We start from the raw sequence: 20562 nt of genomic DNA, 5'->3' as shown, positions 1-20562 counted from the left end.
GAAGGTTGATTTCTCCAATAACTTCATTATTAGTTAGTTAAGATATTCAGTGCTTTATATAGTAGTAGAGACATGGTACATTTTTCAGGCGAATACACTGATACGGGGTTGGGGGGGTGGTGATCGGGATCGATTTTGACCATTCGGCCGCCCAGTCCAATGGTGAAGAGGCCCCCCCTGCCGTTTTGAGGCCCCGACCTCATTTAGATCTGGCTGGCGAGCTGCGAGGCACCCGAACAGGGACCTGCAGCGCCAAACAGTCAGCTCGCCAGGTGGAGGCCTCAAGGTCGGGCAGCCTCCGGCAAGGTATGTTGTCGCGGGGGTCCCAGGGCAGCGGCGACCCAGATTAGTTTTGTGGGCCTTGGAGGTGCACTCCTGCTTATAATTCGACGCTTACCTTCGGCCGGGCCTCTTTGGTTCCATCGCCCGTGGAACCGGTTGGAATGTGCACCGTGCAGGCTCCGATCACCTCCGACCTAAAATGGCAATCGGGGTCCCATTTACATCATGAGATCCCGATTTCCATATTAAAAGGGGCCAATCGCCTGAAACGGGGTGTAAGGCCACCGACCCCAGTTTGAGGCCATTACCATCCCATTAACGGCAGGCGAAGGCAGTGAAAATCGACCCCAGTGAGTAATTCAGCATCGTTCCACGGACTTGAATAGTGTCGCAACTTGGGTCGAGCTGTTTTGTTGGCCGTGGCCATCGTGAGGACTATCCAACTTTGACTGGTAGTGGAATTGGGTTTGTAGGGACCTTGTGATGGGATCAGGCTGTTCCCATCTTCTGTCGTTTGTCCATTGGCACCACTAATGCAGCTCTGAACCCCAACAATCCTGCCTTCAAAACCCAGAAGTCCTGTTTGTGCTTAGATTTCTTTTTTAACTTGTCGGTTTGGCAGGGTTAAATTTTGTCAGCCAATTTGTAGCATCGTTCTCTCATCGCAGGATAATTTGTGCACCAGATCACCAAGATCTGTTAGTATCAGCAACTTGAAATATGGATTTAAACTTTACATGTGGCCTCTGGGGCTGCGTGGAACACAGAGGAAGGGGTCGATTCCCTGCTGGACGGGAGGCGGGCGGCAGAAATCAATGAGGAGGTAAATCGGACGGATTGTAAAATGGGCAGCTGACTCGCTGCCTCCTGTTTCCTGCCTGGCAGAACAGTTAAAATTCTTTCAAGTCTCGGACACCATTGCTCTGTAGGGTTGTGTTGTGACACTTACGGTGGGTGGAGGCGGGGGTGGTTCTTGTTGTATGCACCTGCAGGAAGGAACTCCAGATTGTCGTAATACTTCAGCCTTAGATGCTGACCATCACATAGAATTACAATGACAGTACAGAAACAGACCATTCGACCTAACTGGGCTATTCTGGTGTTTGTACTCCTCACGAGCCTCCTCCCACTTACACCCTCTCCCCATATCTCTCTATTCCCTCCTCCCTCATGGATGCGTTAAGCCTTCCCTTAAATGCATCAATGCCACCTGCTTCATCCACTCCACGTGGCAGCGAGTTCCACAGTCCTACTGCTGTCTCTGTCACCTGTTCCAACTGGCACATGTGATGCTTCACTCGTACGGTTTGTGCAAGGTGAGGGCTGGTGCTTCATCACAACAAGAGGGTTTGCATCTTCTCACGACAGCCTCTCCAGCATTCAGCCGTCAGGGAAGGAATGTGCCGACATGGAGATAAAGGCAGTACACATTTAAAGTTCAAAAGGTGTAGTTCTTAAGGAGTTTGTCTTGGATTATAGTTTGTTGAAGTTTTTGGAATCTTGTAGGAGGTGGTCGATTTAGAGATACTAGAGCAAATCCAGTCGTGGAGTTTGTCAGCAAGCTGCTGGAAAGTTGTGGGCCTAGAAGTTGAACTGCGTAGCGCCCGTTTTTCAGGCATCATGCAGCCTACTAAGGCCCCAAATTGGCGGGCAGGAAGCGCAGGCACATTTCCAGTTAGAAGTACGCCACCCACCATATTGGATAAGAACAAACAAGAGGCGTCCTTTACCCGCGCCTGAAGCAGGCGTTAGGCTCTTCATATTTGCAATTAATAAATCTTGGTGACTACCTTGATTTGTATCACTCTGAGGTTAACAAGCCTTTTCCATTCCTTAGTGTGCCTGATAATCTAATACTTCTACATCCTTGACTTTCAGTCTGCATTTTACAACATGCTGATACTTTTGGAGGTTTTATTGGCGATCCCATTATGCCTTCTTGTCTCTTGAAAAACCATTTTTGCAAAAACATACAAAAAGGATGAACAAGGAAAGACCAGCTGTCCATCGACCCTGCTCCACACAGTCATGATGCCTTAACCATGTTGATTCCCATCACCCACCCCGGCCTACCACCAGCCGTGTAATCTCCTGGCAGAGACAAAAATAAATCCCGTGGCCAATTTAAAGAATAAAAAACCTTTGGAAAATTCTTCCCTGATTGCCGTAGCCCATCAAAACTAGTCCAGGAGAACATAGTGACCATGATTGTACCCAACCTATCTTTTGTATGCTGTGATCTCCACCTCAGCCAGGAACTAGTTTAACTCTCTATTGAAAGTTTGCAATGAATTAGCGCTCAGCGCATGAGCTGGCAACTTGTTCTATAGGTAAAAGAAACATCTCCTGACATCTAACCTATCTCTACCTTTGTGTAACTCATATGCCTGACCCCTGGTCTTCTCTGACCTACTTAATTGAAATAATGAGGGTGGTTTTAAGGAAGGGCAGGATTGGTGTGGGTGGGTGGGCCGAGGGGACAGGAGGGGAGGGAGACTTTAACTTCCAGGCCGTATCTACACAATTGCCATCAGCCTCCTGCCCGAACCCGGCAGGAACGGCCATGTGACCAGCGGTTGGGAGCAGGATTCCAGGCGAGAGGAGGCGAGGTGGCGGGGGAGAGGGTTTGGACGGGGAGGGAAGTCAGGGGCAAGGGAGGCTCATGGTTTCCTCTTGCTCCTCCTGGCCCACAAGGAAACAAAAACAAATTCAAGACTCCTAACTTTCTTTAAAATTATTCCCATTGTCTTTAGGACAGGACGGGAGAAAATTGGAAGTAAAATGACAGTGTAACAGTCACTAGTGACGTTTTAAAACCTTTACTGAATCACTCTGGATTGAAGATTGCGTTCGGAGAGTTATTACAGATAGGGCTGCACCGGGGCCTAATGTGAGCAAGTGTCTGCACTGGTAACATTCACAGATGTTAGGATATATCAGTCAGCGATAATTGCTTTTCAGTAACTGCACTGTAGTTTTCTTACTGAAATAATTTTTTGGGGGCTGGCACCGAAATTATTATTCCCACACATCTTCAGATGAAAGACTCCGATGAAGATAAATTAAATTCACAGATTTTTAAAAAAAAATCTTGTAAGGAAAGCAGATGAATGACGTGCTTTCTCGAAGTTATAGATAATGGAAGAGGCTTCTTGTAAGTTAATGCTGTAAAGGGAATTTATGTGTTTATCGTTCATCCAAGAGCAGGATATGAATTCAGATAGGATAACCTCCCACTACAAACACTAGGCTGACCCACTGGAACATCCTGCATCTGTACAATATACTAAGTGATTGGTATTTGTGAGCATTCGGCTGGCAAATATTTTGTAACATTTTCTCATTGTGTGAATAGCAGTAAGGAAGCCGGAGAGAAATAGCAGCCATCTCCCTGGAGGGAGTTCTTTTCACAGTTTGCGAGCTTTGTAACTGTGTGACCGAGTTGTGAAAGTCTATCCCAGGAGTGACGGAATGCCTTATACCCTCAAAATCAGGAGAAGTTCTTCTCGTTCTGTGGACACTTGCTTCCTGATGGAATCTCGAGCTCCTCTCTGAACAGTGGGACATGTGCTGCTATTATCTGATGGTTCTGGTGAACTTTATATCCTGGAAGTACTAAAATGATCAATCATGCTAGCGGGATGTGTTGCAACTCATAATCATAGAAATATCTTCTTTGCTTGCACTTATATAGCGTCTTTCACGACCTAACGATGCCCCAAAACACATCACAGCCACTGAAGTACTTTTGAAGTGCAGTCACTGTTGTGATGTAGGAAACGTGGCAGCCAATTTGCACACAGCAAGCTCCCACAAACAGCAATGTGATAATGACCAGATAATTTAGTTTGGTGATGTTGGTTGAGAGGTAAATATTGGCCAAGATACCAAGGAGAACACCCCTGCTCTTCTTCAAATAGTGCCTTGGAATCTTTTACATCCATCTGAGAGGGCAGATGGGGTCTTGGTTTAACATCTCAAAATACATTAAGCTGGAGTATCAGCATAGATTTTGTGCTCAAGTCACTGGAATGGGATTTGAACCTGCAGCCTTCTGACTCAGAGGCAAGAGTGTTACCAACTGTGCCACAGCTGACACTGACACTACTGCACCACATAAGGTGGTCATTTGGCTCTTTATGCCAAGTGTCAGCTTGGCTCAGTTAGTAGGAACATAGGAATATAGGAGTAGGCCATTCAGCCCCTCGTGCCTGCTCCGCCATTTGATAAGATCATGGCTGATCTGTGATCTAACTCCATATACCTGCCTTATGGCCCATATCCCTTAATACCTTTGGTTGCCAAAAAGCTATCTATCTCAGATTTAAATTTAGCAATTGAGCTAGCATCAATTGCCATTTACGGAAGAGAGTTCCAAACTTCTACCACCCTTTGTGTGTAGAAATGTTTTCTAATCTCGCTCCTGAAAGGTCTGGCTCTAATTTTTAGACTGTGCCCCCTACTCCTAGAATCCCCAACCAGCGGAAATAGTTTCTCTCTATCCACCCTATCTGTTCCCCTTAATATCTTATAAAGTTCGATCAGATCACCCCTTAACCTTCGAAACTCTAGAGAATACAACCCCAATTTGTGTAATCTCTCCTCGTAACTTAACCCTTGAAGTCCGGGTATCATTCTAGTAAACCTATGCTGCACTTCCTCCAAGGCCAATATGTCCTTCCGAAGGTGCGATGCCCAGAACTGCTCTCAGTACTCCAGGTGCGGTCTAACCAGGGTTTTGTATAGCTGCAGCATAACTTCTGCCCCCTTGTGCTCTAGTCCTCTAGATATAAAGGCCAGCATTCCATTTGCCTTCTTGATTATTTTCTGCACCTGTTCATGACACTTCAATGATCGATGTACCTGAACCCCTAAGTCCCTTTGGACCAGATGGTTTCCATCCCAGGGTTTTAAAGGAAGTAGGTGAGCACATTGCAGATACCCTAACTATAATCTTTCAAAGTTCTCTAGATTCAGGTACTGTCGCTCTAGATTGGAAAATTGCACATGTCACTCTGCTTTTTAAGAAAGGAGAAAGAGGGAAACCAGGGAATTATAGACCAGTTAGCCTAACATCTGTTGTGGGGAAAATGCTAGCACACTCACTTCTGAGTAAGAAGCCCCACTTTGGGACTTGAGCACCGAATCTAGGCTAACACTACAGCGCACTACTGAGGGAGCGCTGCATTGTTAGAAATGCTGTCTTTCAGAAGAGACACTAAAATGAGGTCCCATCTATCTGTTCAATTGGTCATTAGGCACTATTGAAAAAGCAGGGAGCTCTCTCAGTCCCCAGAAGCAATGTAACTGGCCATTCATCTCATTTGCTGTTTGCAGGACTTTGCTGTGCACTAATGGCTGCATTTCAAGAGTAATTCATTGGTTGAGAAGGCCTTTGAGATGTTGAAAGAATGCAAGTTCTTTCTATTGTGCCTGTGCTAGCTCCACATTACAGCTATCTGCTTCATGGTATTTCCCTGCTGCTTCCCCACACCCTTTAATAATCATTGCGGATCCACATTTGGACCGGTAACTCTTTACTATTGACTGATTTATAGCATCAGATTTATTGGGGGACTTCACACTATTCTGGTCTCTTTCCAGCTAAAATTTCACAGTGGTAGAGGATGAAACAAGGAGTTTCGAATAAGGTTTTTTTTTTGGCGCCTGCTCTTATTTTATTCTTTGTGAATATTTATATTGCTGGGATCTTTTGAAGAGACACAAGGGTGTGGGTCTTGGCCAGACGGCCATTGAATTCATGGTAAGGTGCCTTGGTACAGACGGTGTCCTTCCAGAGATCAGGGGTCAGACCTGCAGATGGGTACAAGTGTGGCATGCTGACTGTCGGCTCTCTCCACTGATCAGCCATGCGTCCCCAGCCTTTTCTCTTACTGAAAGTTTCTCCTGAAATTCCTCCCTTGCTTAAGCCGCTGTTGCGAATATTAACAAACGTTCTCGGCATCAGTCACGTTTAGCTTGTAATGGCGTTGAAAAGCCACTTAAGAGTAACTCGTGCCAACTTCTGCAGCCCTTGACTTTACGCAAACAATGCATTTACAACATGACCGTGATGTTGGAGCAGGCCTAGTCACTAGAGTTTGTAAAAGGAACAAGGCATCCTTTTATTTGCATGTTTAACAGCATGGGTGGTAAACAGTGTCATATCGATAGAGAGGAAGGAGGAGAGAGAACAGGAGGCACTGGAAGGGAAGGGCTAATCAGACTGTCCTGAAGTCTGCTAATGTTATACTGCTATTGATTTCTCTTTTATAGAGTACTAAGAGTAACCTTTAGCCTTTGCAAGGAAGTTTAAGTCAATTTAAAGTACCACTGGGCTATTGAGCCAAGGCTGACCTTAAAGCAGTGGTCAGTTTAGTTACTTCAGCAAACCTAATTATTAGACATGCCCGTGCATATAGTTCAGAGAACTTTAATCAGTTGATAACAAGTGCAGGAAATAACAGTTAGTTCGGCAAAGGAAAAAATCTGGATTGACTGGTACAAACTGGTACTGAATCAAAGACAGACTTATAATTTAAGAGTTTCACTTGGTGGAATAGGAATTATATGTAACAAGGGTGAAACTATCAGTAAGACAACAAGGTAGAAACTACAGAAAAATAACTTGTTAAAATTAAAGTTATTGATAAGAGATAAATCAATTAAATTCTCATTATATGGAGTTTTTTAAAACTTTTATACAATTATGTGATGCAGAATTGTCACATGGCTGGAGTAAGTGAAATGTATAAAAATTGGTTGTTTGTAATGAGTATTTGGATTCATAAAGGCCTAAGGTACTGAGCTCAGAACTGTAACATGTTTGAATCCCCAACTAACCATTGTTCGATCTGGTTGTAAGTATTCCAAGTGTATGTTACACACTATTGCATGTGCTATATGCTTAATAAGTCTATGATACCTGATATTCAATGTATAAGAACTTTACTGATTTGAGGAGTAAATTATAAATAAGAACACCGATCCTCCAACAGTACACCAATAGGACTCACTTGTACTCAAGGCAAGTTACCTGGGCCTCACAGGAGACCAGTGGCTGCGAAGACTCTGGCTCAGCAAGGAAATTGTCATTGAGATCTGCCATTGAGGCCCTCACTTTCTATACCAAAGGATGCTCCCAGTGAAGCATAAATTCACAAGATAGTTGCAGATGAGGAAAACTATTTGTCCCATCCTAGCTCACCTATGCAAAAAAACCTACAGTTCCCCCATCACAGCTCTCCAGCTGTTTCTTAAATGAGACCAGGGTTTTTTGCTTCCACTACCCTACCTTAAAGTCCATTTCACTTGTTGGTCATTCTTTTATGAAGAAGACTTCTTAGTATCAGTCCTAAATTTGCTTTTTGCCAGTTTGAACTTGTGTCCCATGTCAAACTGTCACAGTTTAATATGTCAACCCCAGTCCATCACCGGCATCTCCACATCAAGTTTAATATGAAGTAGTGTTCTGGCTTTAACTTTCCTAAACTGTTTACCATCTTCTACATCTCTATAAGGTCTTCTCTCAGTCATCTCCTTTCAAGAGCGCATACGTCAACTGTCAATGCCTTGAACTAACAAATCAATGTTTCAACCCATGTGTCAAGTTGACAGTGTTTTTACAAGAAAAAACTTTTTTCCACTGCAATTGGAAGGTGTGACTGGAGGTTCTCCCAACCAGTCGAACTTTACTTTTTCCCATTGCTGTATACAAATTGGAGGCACAAAAATGGAAAGTGAGCTGTTGTTCTCCGAGTCTCGGTTACTGGTGTGTTTATTTAGCATTTGTTGCCAAATAAGTCACATATCACAAATGAGCTGCTAAAACGTAGTTTTTAAAGACTTTTCTTTCAAAAGGGCTGTTTCCCCTGGCTGGAGAGCCTGGAAGGTAGGGGTCATAGTCTCAAGATAAGGGGTCGGCCATTTAGGACCGACATGCGGAAAAATTTCTTCACTCAGAGGGTTGTGAATCTCTCCCTCCTTTCTTGAAGAGCGGGGTTACATTTACTACCTTCCAATCCGCTGGGACCCTTCTAGAATTTAGAGAATTTTGGAAGATCATAACCAATGCATCCACTATCTCTGCAGCCACCTCTTTTAGAACCCTCGGATGTAGGCCATCAGGTCCAGGGGATTTATCGGCTTTTAGTCCCGTTAGTTTCTCAAGTATTTTTTCTCTACTGATGATAGTTACTTTAAGTTCCTCACTCTCATTAGCCCCTTGGTTCCCCATTATTTCTGGTATGCTTTTTATGTCTTCTACTGTGAAGACAGATACAAAATATTTGTTTTACGCATCTGCCATTTCCTGACTCCCCATTATAATTCCCCTTATAGTCTTCTGGAATTACCAGGGTTTAGAAATAAAATGGGCAGTAGGGTTGGAGTGGTGATGAATTTTACTTAGTTTAAGAAAAAGCGAGACTTGAGATTTACACTCATATTTACAGTGGGCTCGAGAATAACAGAAAATCAAGTGCCAAAAATGAAAATTTCCTGGGGGGGATTTCTCCTAGACCCCCCCCCCCCCAAAAAAAATAAAATTAATCTCATGCCTTCAGCATTCATGATTCCCTGTCCCTTCCACCCACCCCTCAGTTATTTGTAAATCCACCACTGCTGTCAAGTCTGCTGTGCACTGCAATTGCAAGAATATACTGACAGCTTATGTTCATTCTAACTCCTTATCTTCATGTGCCATAAGGCCTGACATCAGAGCTGTCAACTTTCTTTTGAGGCTGTGTAATCTGTTTTGAAGCTGTCGGCCAGCTTTTTGCTTGTTTCCTAGGTTGGTATGGGACTGAGCAGCCCAAGTACTTTTTTCCCCCTCTGTCTTTCCTTGTAATTCATTGGTAACCCTTTCTCAAACTCATCGCTAACCTCCTTTGTGGGACATGCCTTTGGGTCACTGTTTGCTTCACATGGTGAGGTTGATGCAGTGTGTACTGTGATGCCAGTTGTTGACATTAGGGAGCACCTTCCCGGTCTGAGCATCAATCCCTCGACGTGAGGGTTGGGCTTTGTCACGTGAGGTACTGGTTTCATCTTCCTTGTTTTGGGTTCATTGCTGCCGGAGGAGAAGGTGGCTCATTATTAACGAGTATAGATAATCTTCACAATATTGCTACAGCACTGTTATTACATGCTATCTTCTGCGAGGCTGTTTAATCGTTGTAACCAAAAAAAAAGACTTGCATTTATATGGTGCCTTTCACGACCTCAGGACGTCCCAAAACACTTTACAGCTACAGAAGTAGTTTTGAAGTGTAGTCGCTGTTGTAATTCAAGAGACGCGGCAGCCAATTTGTGCACAGCAAGGTCAGTACTGTATTCATCACTTGTAAGATCCTCCTTCTACCAGCGCTAAATTTACTTTTTTTACTTGTTTGAACTTGTGTCCCTTTGGCCAACTCACCCAATGTACTTTAGCTCGGAGATGTAAACAAGTAAGATGCTGCAAGATGAACCGGTTGGAAAGTCAGAAATTAGATTGTGATCTATCTCGAAGACACTGCAGGATAATGGACATATCTCTAGATTAAAGAATATTAAGAAACCATCCCTGATCTATCAGTGTAGTGTTTCAAGTACTGTACAGTTCCTGTGTTAATTCACCACTTAATAATTATTTTGGCACAAACAGGATCAATTACTGACCTCTGGTTAAATTATTGAATGGGGTAGTTTGATTGTGACCTTTTATCAATCAAAGAGTGAAAATGTGACTTTAATGCTGTATTCTGTAATATTCATTTGTGTTGCGATTTATAGCTTCGAGAAAACTTTCAAATGAAACTTTATGTCAAAAGATTTTCAAGTGGTTCATGCAGTAAGAGTGTGTATAGTAATGGAAATGTGTTAAAATATAACATGAAGCTGTGCTGAGTCACAGATGCCCTGGCAGAGAGCGCTTAGGTAGTTGCTTTAAGTGACACCATGTGTGCGCGACCAGCGTACACTGATATTATCTCAATAAAAGCCGGACTGAAGTTAATTGCACCAACACAATGCCAAAGCCACAATTACTCTAAACCGTACCATTTAAAGGGGCATTGCCAGCAGAAATTTCAGGTTTACAAACCAGAAATTACTGCATCTAAAATGGAGCCAATCCAGGAGTACAAAAAATGGAGACAACTGTGGCAGGCTACATCCTTAGAAAAAACATAGTTATTATGAAAATTATGGTCAGCCCACATGTCTGCAAGCCATTGTTGATACTTCTGGATTGGGCTCTACCTACAGGAGGACATGAAAGCCAGAAATTCTCGATAGCTGTGATTTTTAACCAGTGATTTCTTTCAGCAGACCTCCTTGTTTAACCTATAACTTAGCCCAGGCATGATGCCAGCACTGTGCCTCCTCTTGAACTTTCTTTGAACTGTGCGAATCTGCCTTTTGTTTTTCCTCTGCTCATGTTTCTTCTAAAGCAACACTTTTTCAAATAAAGAAAGGACGTGCATTTATATAGTGCCTTTCACAGCCTCAGACTGTCCCAAAGCGTTTTACAGCCAATTTTTGAATTGTAGTCATTGTTGTGATGTAGGGCAATGCGACTGCCAGTTTGCTTACAGCAAGGTCCCTCAAACAGCAATGAAATAATGACCAGATAATCTGTTTGAGTGATGTTGGTTGAGGGATAAATATTGGCCAGGACACCGGGGAGAACTCCCCTGCTCTTCTTTGAAATAGTGCCATGGGATCTTTTATGATCACCTGAGAGGGTAGACGGATCCTCAGTTTAACGTCTCATCCGAAAGACGGCACCTCCGACAGTGCAGCACTCCCTCAGTACTGCACTGAATTTTGTTTAATAAGATACCATTCCAAGCATGGGATGCAGATGCTGCCCATTATGGGCGATTCGATGCTGCCGCGCACTGGAATCGCAAAATGGCGTTCTGTGGTGAGTGGTTTACGTTAGGAGTTCATATAAATATATATACAGGGCACAGCTGGATATGGTGGCAGCACAGAATACTGTGTCATCGGAGAAACAATTAAACTAACTGGCGAACTCTACCAACTCAGCATACTTTGGATATATTTACATAAACGTATTACTTCAGAATTAAAGGGGTCTTAGTATGTGGTCGTGCTGCTTCATTATGTAGCTATCATCTCACTTCACAGCCTCTGAATTGTCGGACTGTTTGTCCAACATCCAGTCGTGGATGGGCTGCAGTTTCCTCCAGCTAAACGCTGGGAAGAGCGAAGGCATCGATTTCAGCTCCCACCACAAGCTCTGTACCCTCGCCATCAATTCCAACCCCTTCCCTGGTCACCGTCTCAAATTGGATTAGATTGTTCGCAACCTTGCTATCCTATTCGGCTCTGAGCGGAACTTCTGATCCCATATCCTCTCCATCACAAAGAACACCTACTTTCACCTCCGTAACATCACCTGCCTCAGCCCCAACCTTAGCCTATCTGCTGTTGAAACTTATCCATGCCTTTGTTACCTCCGGACTCAACTATTCCTCTCTGTTGCTCTCCTGGCTGGCCTCCCGTCCTCCACCTTCCGTTCATCCAAAACTCTGCTGCCCGTATCCTATCCCGTACCAAGTCCTGCTCAACCAACACCTCTGTGCTCGCTGACCTAAATTGGCTCCCGGTCCCCCAACGCTTCAGATCTAAAGTTCTCATCCTTATGTTTAAATCTCTTAATTGGCCTCATCCCTCACTATGTCTGTAACCTCCCCCAGCTCTATAACCCAACTCCCCCCAGAACTCTCCACTCCTTTGACTCTGGCTTCTTGTGTAACCCCCTTCCCTTTGCCCCACCATTGGCAGATTTGCCTTCAGCCACCCAAAGAAAGACTTGCATTTATACAGCACCTTTCACGACCAAAGCGCTTTACAACCAATGAAGTACAGTCACTGTTGTAATGTAGGAAATGCAGCAGCCAATTTGCACACAGCAAGCTCCCACAAACAGCAATCAGATAATCTATTTTTTTAGTGATGTTGGTTAAGGGATAAATATTGGCCAGGACACTGGGGAGAACTCCCCTGTTCTTCTTCAAATAGTACTGTGGGATCTTTTACATCCACCTGAGAGGGCTGATAGGTCCTCAGTTTAATATCTCATCTGAAAGATGGCACCTCCAATGTGGCTAGCTGTGGGCAGTGCAATGTTCCCTCAATACTGCATTGAAATGTCAGCCTGGAGTGGGACTTGAACCCACAACCTTTACAACTCAGAGACAAGAGCGCTTCCACTGAGCCATGGCTGACACCTAGGCCCTACTGTCTGGAGTTCCTTCTCTAAATCTCTCCGCCACTCGCTCCTTTTAAGACCCTCCTTAAAACCCATCCACACCTTTGACTCGGCGTCCATTTTATGATTACGCTTCTGTGAAGTGCTTTGGGATGTTTTACTATGTCAAAGGCGCTGTGTAAATGCAACTTTTTGTTGATTAACTCACCTTTATACTTTTTCTTTTCTAAACTCCCATTGCGATACACAGATGTCGTTTGACCATACTGCAAGTTAACTCTGCCGTGTTAAATCACCCGTACTGTTGTTTTCTGTGCAACGCCAGGAATGGAGTCAAATAAAATCTATACAAAAGAATGACGCTGTGCAAGAACTTCTGAACATGTTATAGGAAAAGCAATAAAGAATGTCCTAGTTTATGTGTGTGTTTTTCTTTGCTTGTTTTTTGTCTGAACCTAAAGGATTTGCAGATCTGTAGATTAGCTGCATTATGAGAGAATTGGCCAACATTCTCACTCTCAGCATGTTACGATAAGGCTCTAACCCTTTCCTGTTTGGAGATTAGCTCTGAGGTGGGGATAAGACGACACACTAGGATACACAGCATTACACTGTTATTTTTCTGCCAACGCACAGGAGTCCTGTTACTGCTAAAGTGACTAACTACGGAAGCGTGCACAAACAGAGGACGTCCTCTTTATGCAAATAGTTTATTCAAAGTTGAAGTGCTTGGGAGTGGGCTTTAACAGTTGTTGCTAAGGAGCTGTGGAATATTATACCACTGGGAAACAAGGTCAGACAGGTAATTCAAACAGTCAACCGAGCCAGTTGAAGAAGTGAGCAGGAGTTAGTTGTTTGCTCTGTTAGTGCTGGTTGATGTTTTATCATTATGGGCTGTAACCGATCAGTGCCAAGGCGTCTCCCAAGCAATGCCAAATTGATTTTCTGGTAAGCACTATAACAATTTGCACCTGACCTCTGAACTATTAGGAACGTAACTCTGATCGTCTTGTTCTGTGAGTTTGTGGGATATGTTTATGTTTGTCTTTAGTGTACAGTTTTGTACCTGCTTTTGGTACAAGTGCTAAAGAAAGAATGTTAAGCCAGCATTGTGTGAGGAATTTTATTTTTAATTCGATTATTATGAATACTCTTCATCCCTATAAGATATTGGGGTAGATTTTCAACGTGTCACCCAGGCGGATCGGCCGCCCGCTATACAAACCTCCCGATATTAATTTCCACTAATTTCTGGTTCTAATTTAGCCAAACTGAATACCCGGAGGGTGTTGACAGGTTGGTTATGGAGAGTAACTAGACCACGGAATGTTTTGCTTAAGGCAGCGGTTAAAGCCGAGGGCACTGCTCGGGAAAATTGAATGAATATTTGAAGCGGAGTAAGATAATGTGCTTCTGATCGACAAATCTAGGTTTATGCCCAAGTGACACATTGAAAATCTGGCCCCTTGTGTTGTAAGAGTTTTCACTCTTTTTTTGAAATGTTTATGGGGTAGCACAGTTCAACCCAGCCACTCCTGACCTCCCTACTGGCTCTGGTTTAGAAACAGTAGTGATCCTACCATACTGGCCTGTGTACAATGGCCAGATGGGCAGGTTCCATGGAATCCTCCGAGCCCGGGGTTTCCGCTGCCCCAGGCTTCCCCCGCGCCCCCACCCACCAACTGCGGGACCCTCGCAGTAACCCCCCTCGTGGATTTACCTAACTGCCAGAAGCCTTCTCTCGGTGCCGCCGATCGGCCATTGGTCCGCGCCCAATCTTCGCCATAAACGGGCGCCGTTCCAATGAGGCCCGTCGGATAAAATCTCCCGGTGTCTCCGACTTAGACCCCCGCCCCCGCGGGATTGCCGTCCGTATCCCGCCGGGAGTTAAAATCGCCCCCCCCCCCCCCCCCCACCACAGTTTGAGGTCCATCTCCCCCCACCGCCTGAGAGTAGAGGACAGAAAAGTGTTAGTAGATTTGAATCAAGCAACAAGGGGATCTCATTGAAGCATATAAAAGGGCTAAGACAGACTGGATGCAGGGAGGATGTTTCCCCTGGTTGGGGGGTCCGGAACGAGGGGTCACAGTCTCAGGATACGGGGTAGGATATTTAGGACTGAGATGAGGAGAAATTTCTTCACTCAGAGGCTGGTGAACCTGTGGAATTCTCTACCACAGAAGGCTGTGGAGGCCAAGTCACTGAATATATTTAAGAAGGAGCTAGATAGATTTCTAGACACACAAGGCATCAAGGGGTATGGGGAGAGAGCGGGAATATGGTATTGAGATAGAGGATCAGCCATGATCATGTTGAATGGCGGAGCAGGCTCGAAGGGCCAAATGGCCTACTCCTGCTCCTATTTTCTATGTTTCTAAGACCTGGATTGGCCGCCTCCTCCACCCATACCCAGCGTCCAGTCCAGTCCACGTTGGCTTCTACTGGGGTTTTCTTTTGCATTTAAATCCCAGAAGTACAAAACATTTCCAATAACAACTGTAAAGTGTCGATCGCACTTTTTAAAAAAAACAAACAAACTGCGAACGATATTTCGTGAACCGTAACAGTACAGAAAATCGTGAAATTATTAAAAACCCCGTCGGACTGTGAGAGCCGGTCGGCGAGCAGCACGTCCCCCAGACCGTAAAGCGCAGTCGCTGCGTTACGCTTCACGGCTGGTAGCGAGTGCTGTAAACCGCTGAATCAAGAGCAGCGTTTTGCCTCAGAGGATCAACGAGGACCCGATAAGCACAAAACTCGCTTGCCAAGAAGTGCTTTGCTCGGATCAGGATTACACTCGGTTCAGGACCCCTGTACAATGGGAGTGAATTGGGAATTGATGCGATTGGATCAAAATTATGCTCAGACCACGGATGAGTTGATCCAGACTCGTTCGGTATGAGTGAGAACAAAGTGCAGCTTCAAGCAGTTCGTGTGGAAAGTCGCAGCGATTGTGACCACTGTGCAGAAACCAAGATGGCTCGTTTAAAGCTCGATTTGTGTTACTGTTTTCCCACCTTAAGGGTTAACGTTCAAGTCTTCAAGACAATTGGCATGATTAACGCGAAGAAGTGAGACTGAGAAGTGGAGCCCGCCCACCTGGACTGAACTTTACTCAACGACTTGGGTAAATGTTTTTGTTTCTGTTGTGATTATGTTTTATCATGTTGGGACTGCACTCCTGTGCGTTTTAATGCATGACTCTGTTAAATTCTTAGTTGGATACTTGATATCCCAGTAGATCAAATGGAAGCTTGAAGAGCACTCTCTGGAAAGCCTTGGGCTTCAGTTCCAGTCTTGCTGGCTTTCAGACTTGCCACCCTTCCTTCTCGCTCAGCCTGTTCGATCGAGCACTGTGTGGCAGTGAGGAATTCCAGATGAGTAGAGGGAGGAAGAATAGGTCAAAGTACAGCAGTCTGCCAATCACAGACTGATAGTAACAGGAGACACATACGATACTCATTAACCCACCCTCTTGGTTGAGCAAGGAACCGTGATATTGAGGGGCATGAATGGAGGCTTAAAGAGGAGAAAGGAAAAATATCAGTACAAACTGGATTGAGGAGGAGATCAGATGGTGGGGTGAATTTCTGTAGGGGTTGTCCCCTCGGCCCTGGTAACTTTGGAAGAGCTACAGAAACCTCAGATCAACGCTGTTTATGTTCTTTTTCCTGGTTTTCCATGGCAGTTCTGCCAAAGGTACGGTGAACAAGTGAGAGAACCGTCGCAGAAATTGACTGCCCATATGCTTACAGGCTGAATGAGACTATCGTGTAATTGTGGCAATTCCTTTTGAAATTATTAATTGTAGAGTCGCTGCGGGTTTGTAATTCTTCCAGAGAATGGACGATGGCCTGGTTGATGTATGTTCTGTGCTCGCAGCGTAAATTATCAGACCCTGGGAACAGTATGATCCCGTACTGAGGAGACCCAAATCTATTCTCAGTGAGCGGGAGAGAGAACACAATTGATTCTTTCACTCAGATGGGTAGAACGAGCGTATATCTAGCGCATAAGGACCAATTTTGGCGACCAATGTCCTGTGCCCCATGAACATCTTAACAGACGTCCAACACGATATTGGGTCGAGCCATTTTTCAGGCAACTGGGGTGGCTGCCTAAAATGGGCATTAGGCCCCTGCATATGCTAATGAGGGCGTGCTCTGCTCATGTTTCGCTGGAGTGGTTGTGGCCTAGCAAGCGGCCACCACCAAAAAAATTGTTTTAGATTGATGTGGAGGTAGGAGGAGAAGGAATGTTGCTCCACAGCATTCCTGAGGATCGTTACTGGCCTGCGATCGCGCCCCCCACCTGTTCTCCATCCCCCTGCGATCGCCCCCCCCCCCCCACTGGTTCTCTATCCACTCTGAGATCACTCCCCCACATGTTTTCTATCCCCCTTGTGATCGCCCCTTCACCCCTTCTCCATCCCCCCTGCGATCGTTCCCCTACGTGTTCCCCATTCCCCCCTGCGATCGTTCCCCCCCACGCGTTCTCTATTCCCCCTGCGATCGCTCCCCCGCGCGTTCTCTCTTCCCCCTGCGATCGCTCCCCCGCGCGTTCTCTCTTCCCCCTGCGATCGCTCCCCCGCGCGTTCTCTATTCCCCCTGCGATCGCTCCCCCGCGCGTTCCCCATCCCCCCTGCGATCGTTCCCCCACGTGTTCCCCATCCCCCCTGCGATCGTTCCCCTACGTGTTCCCTATTCCCCCCTGCGATCGTTCCCCTACGTGTTCCCCATCCCCCCTGCGATCGTTCCCCTACGTGTTCCCTATTCCCCCCTGCGATCGTTCCCCTACGTGTTCCCCATCCCCCCCTGCGATCGTTCCCCCCCACGCGTTCTCTATTCCCCCTGCGATCGCTCCCCCACGCGTTCTCTATTCTCCCTGCGATCGCTCCCCCACGCGTTCTCTATTCTCCCTGCGATCGCTCCCCCACGCGTTCTCTACTCCCCCTGCGATCGTTCCCCCACGCGTTCTCTACTCCCCCTGCGATCGTTCCCCCACGCGTTCTCTACTCCCCCTGCGATCGCTCCCCCACGTGTTCTCCATCCCCTCCTGCGATCCCCCCCCCCCACCTGTTCTCTATCCACCCTTAGCCCCCAGCACTTACCTGAGGGCCGCTGCCAGCAAGGCAAGTGGCCCAAAATTGGATCTCTCGATGTGGGCGAACAGCCTCTGGAGACCTGATGGCCGCCGGCAGCTTGCCCAAAATATTAAGACGAGGCCTCTTCCCAATTATCCCCCAGCAAGTCTACGACAATCAAGTGCAGGCTTGTTTCCTGAGTTGAGAATATGCTAGTCAATGAAAGAATGACCATACAGAGCAGGTTTATTACTGTGGTAAACATTATATATACCAGAAATTTTCCACTGCCAGCAGTAAGCACTTGTTTTATATATTTAAATATCCATTTGTTTTATGTGTCGGCCATGGCTCAGTGGTAGCATTCTTTCCACTGAATCAGAAGGTTTGAAGGTGGCAGGACAAGTTGAAAAGGCTGTTAAACAGCATATGGGCTTTACAAATAGAGGCATTGAGTACAAAAGCAAGTTGTTTTTTTATTCGTTCATGGGATGTGGGCGTCGCTGGCGAGGCCAGCATTTATTGCCCATCCCTAATTGCCCTCGAGAAGGTGGTGGTGAGCCGCCTTCTTGAACCGCTGCAGTCCGTGTGGTGAAGGTTCTCCCACAGTGCTGTTAGGAAGGGAGTTCCAGGATTTTGACCCAGCGACAATGAAGGAACGGCGATATATTTCCAAGTCGGGATGGTGTGTGTTATGCAAAACCTTAATAAATCACCGGTTAGGCCTCAGCTGGAATATTGTGTCCAATTCTGGGCACTACACTTCAGGTAGGATATCAAGGCCTTAGAGAAAGTGCAGCAGAGATTTATTAGCATTATTATACCAAAGATGAGTTATGTGGAGAGACTGGAGAAGCTGGAATTGTTCTCCTTAGAACAGAGAAGGTTTAGGGGAGATTTGATACAGGTGTTCAAAATCAAGAACAGTTTTAACAGAGTAAATAAGGAGAAACTGTTTCCAGTGGCAGGAGGGTCGGTAACCAGAGGACACAGATTAAAGGAAATTGGCAAAAGAACCAGAGGCGACATGAGGAAAAAATTTTTTACACAGCGAGTTGTTATGATCTGGAATGCACTGCCTGAAAGGGCGGTGGAAGCAGATTCAATAATAACTTTCAAAAGGGAATTGGATAAATACTTGAAGTGGAAACATTTGCAGGGCTGTGGAGAAAAAGTTGTGGATTGGGACTAATTGGATAGCTCTTTCAAAGAGCCGGCACAGTGACGATGGGCCGAACGGCCTCCTTCTGTGCTATAAGATCCTATGATTCTATTGTGGTTAAAAAGCCAGCTGGTTCACCGATGTTCTTCAGGGTTGGGAACCAGCCTCCTTCCCCAGGCTGACTACGAGCGATGTCAGTCCCACATTATGTGGTTGACTCTTAATGCTCCCAGGGTAACACGTGATGGGCAATAAATTTTGAAACCACATCCCAAGAGCAAATAAAAATAAAAGACTTGTCAAATGTCACTCTTTAGAATGGACAATCCTTCATCTTAGTTTAAAAATCTAACCTATTTTGTTGTGTGTCACTGTTAAAAAAATAATAAGTGAAGCTCTAAATATTTAAAAGCTTCATAATCTGTGTCACCTTACTGATCAGAAATGTCACTCTATCATTTCCCCAGTGTCAACAGCTCTGAATATAGCTTACGATATGGAATAGAGTGATACAGAAGGTGTTATGGCATTTCATGCTAATTTGCTTCCATCAAACAGAGGTTAAGTTGCTCAGTTGAAAGAAATGCAAAAATAAACCAATTACACTTCTGCCCTGCTCAACACGATCAGTCTGAACGATAAGTAAGATTCTTTTTCCTGTACCACTTTTAAAATAACTTGTGGTGCAACTACAAAAGTTAACTTTCAGTTGTTATGTAATGTAGTTCTACATGAGACCAATTAAAAGCACACAGCACACACCTTTCACTGTATCAAAGTGTTCAGCTCAATATAAAACAGTAATAAGATATAATGTGTGTTATGAGTGACAGTATATTCAATGACTCTGCACCTAGTTTGTCTCCAAATTGATCCCAACATGAATAATTCACCTGTAATATACTCCTTCTCAGTTATTATTAGTTTATCAGAGCCTACTAGGAAGATTCTGCCACAATTAATCAAAGATTTATTTATAACTAAGGAACTACAATTTAAACACCATCAGAATTTAAGGCTGGTAAATATTTGCCGTATAATCTCCAAGGAAATTCCTGGCCAAAGAGTTTGTTTTTCTGACAGTTTTTTGCAATTTTTTTGTTAGAAACTTTTTTAGATTGGAATATGAAAGAAATGCATGGATGGATGGTAGAATATTTACAGCTTTAGAGGAATGAGGGAGGACGGTTAAGACGATCAGTAGTATTGATGAAATAGAGACTTGAGCACACAATCCAGGCTGACACTCCAGTGTAGTATTAAGGGAGTGCTGCATTGTCGGAGGTGCCTTCTTTTGGATGAGACATGAAACCGAGATCCCACCTGTCCTCTCGGGTGGACGTAAACGATCCCATGGCACTATTTCGAAGAAGAACAGGGGAGTTCTCCCTGGTGTCCTGCCAAATACCTACCAATATCAATAAAAAGATAATCTGGCTGGTATCACATTGGATCTTGTAGGACCTTGCTGTGCGCAAATTGGCTGCCGTGTTTCCTACGTTACAACAGTGACTACACTTCAAAGTGCTTCATTGGCTGTAAAGTGCTTTGGGACGTCCTGAGGTCGTGAAAGGTGCTGTAGAAATACATGTCTTTCTTTTTAGAAAGGTGCGACAGAGTTTGGAGGCTGAAGGTGACCGAGGGATCAGCTATTAGATGAAAAGCTTTTTCCTCGTTACCCATATCCATTGCTTCATTAATAAATTGATGAAAGTCCTAAAACTTTAATGGCAATAGCATTGAAGTATATTTTTAACTGGAGCCCTCCAGTTTATCAGTCCTAGTGCAGGGTTTCTCATGACAGGAGTGCGT

General features: G+C 45.0%; 1 protein-coding gene across 4 annotated transcripts in view; it reads left to right on the top strand.

The window, feature by feature from the left end:
* sema4ba (sema domain, immunoglobulin domain (Ig), transmembrane domain (TM) and short cytoplasmic domain, (semaphorin) 4Ba) overlaps positions 1-20562 on the top strand; it is a 341741-nt gene that overhangs the window by 99615 nt on the left and 221564 nt on the right. The window contains exons 1-2 of one of the 4 annotated variants that reach the window (XM_067971584.1): positions 13153-13453; positions 15529-15632. The exons of 1 other annotated variant lie outside the window; for it this stretch is intronic. The gene's annotated coding sequence lies outside the window, so the exon portion shown is untranslated. 2 more of the 4 variants (XM_067971585.1, XM_067971590.1) reach the window with 2 other exon arrangements.

This window comes from Heptranchias perlo, chromosome 34, assembly GCF_035084215.1.
Source record: "Heptranchias perlo isolate sHepPer1 chromosome 34, sHepPer1.hap1, whole genome shotgun sequence".
Lineage (NCBI taxonomy): Eukaryota > Metazoa > Chordata > Chondrichthyes > Hexanchiformes > Hexanchidae > Heptranchias > Heptranchias perlo.
The sequence above is the reverse complement of the archived record's forward strand: the minus strand, read 5'-3'. Positions and strand labels throughout refer to the sequence as shown.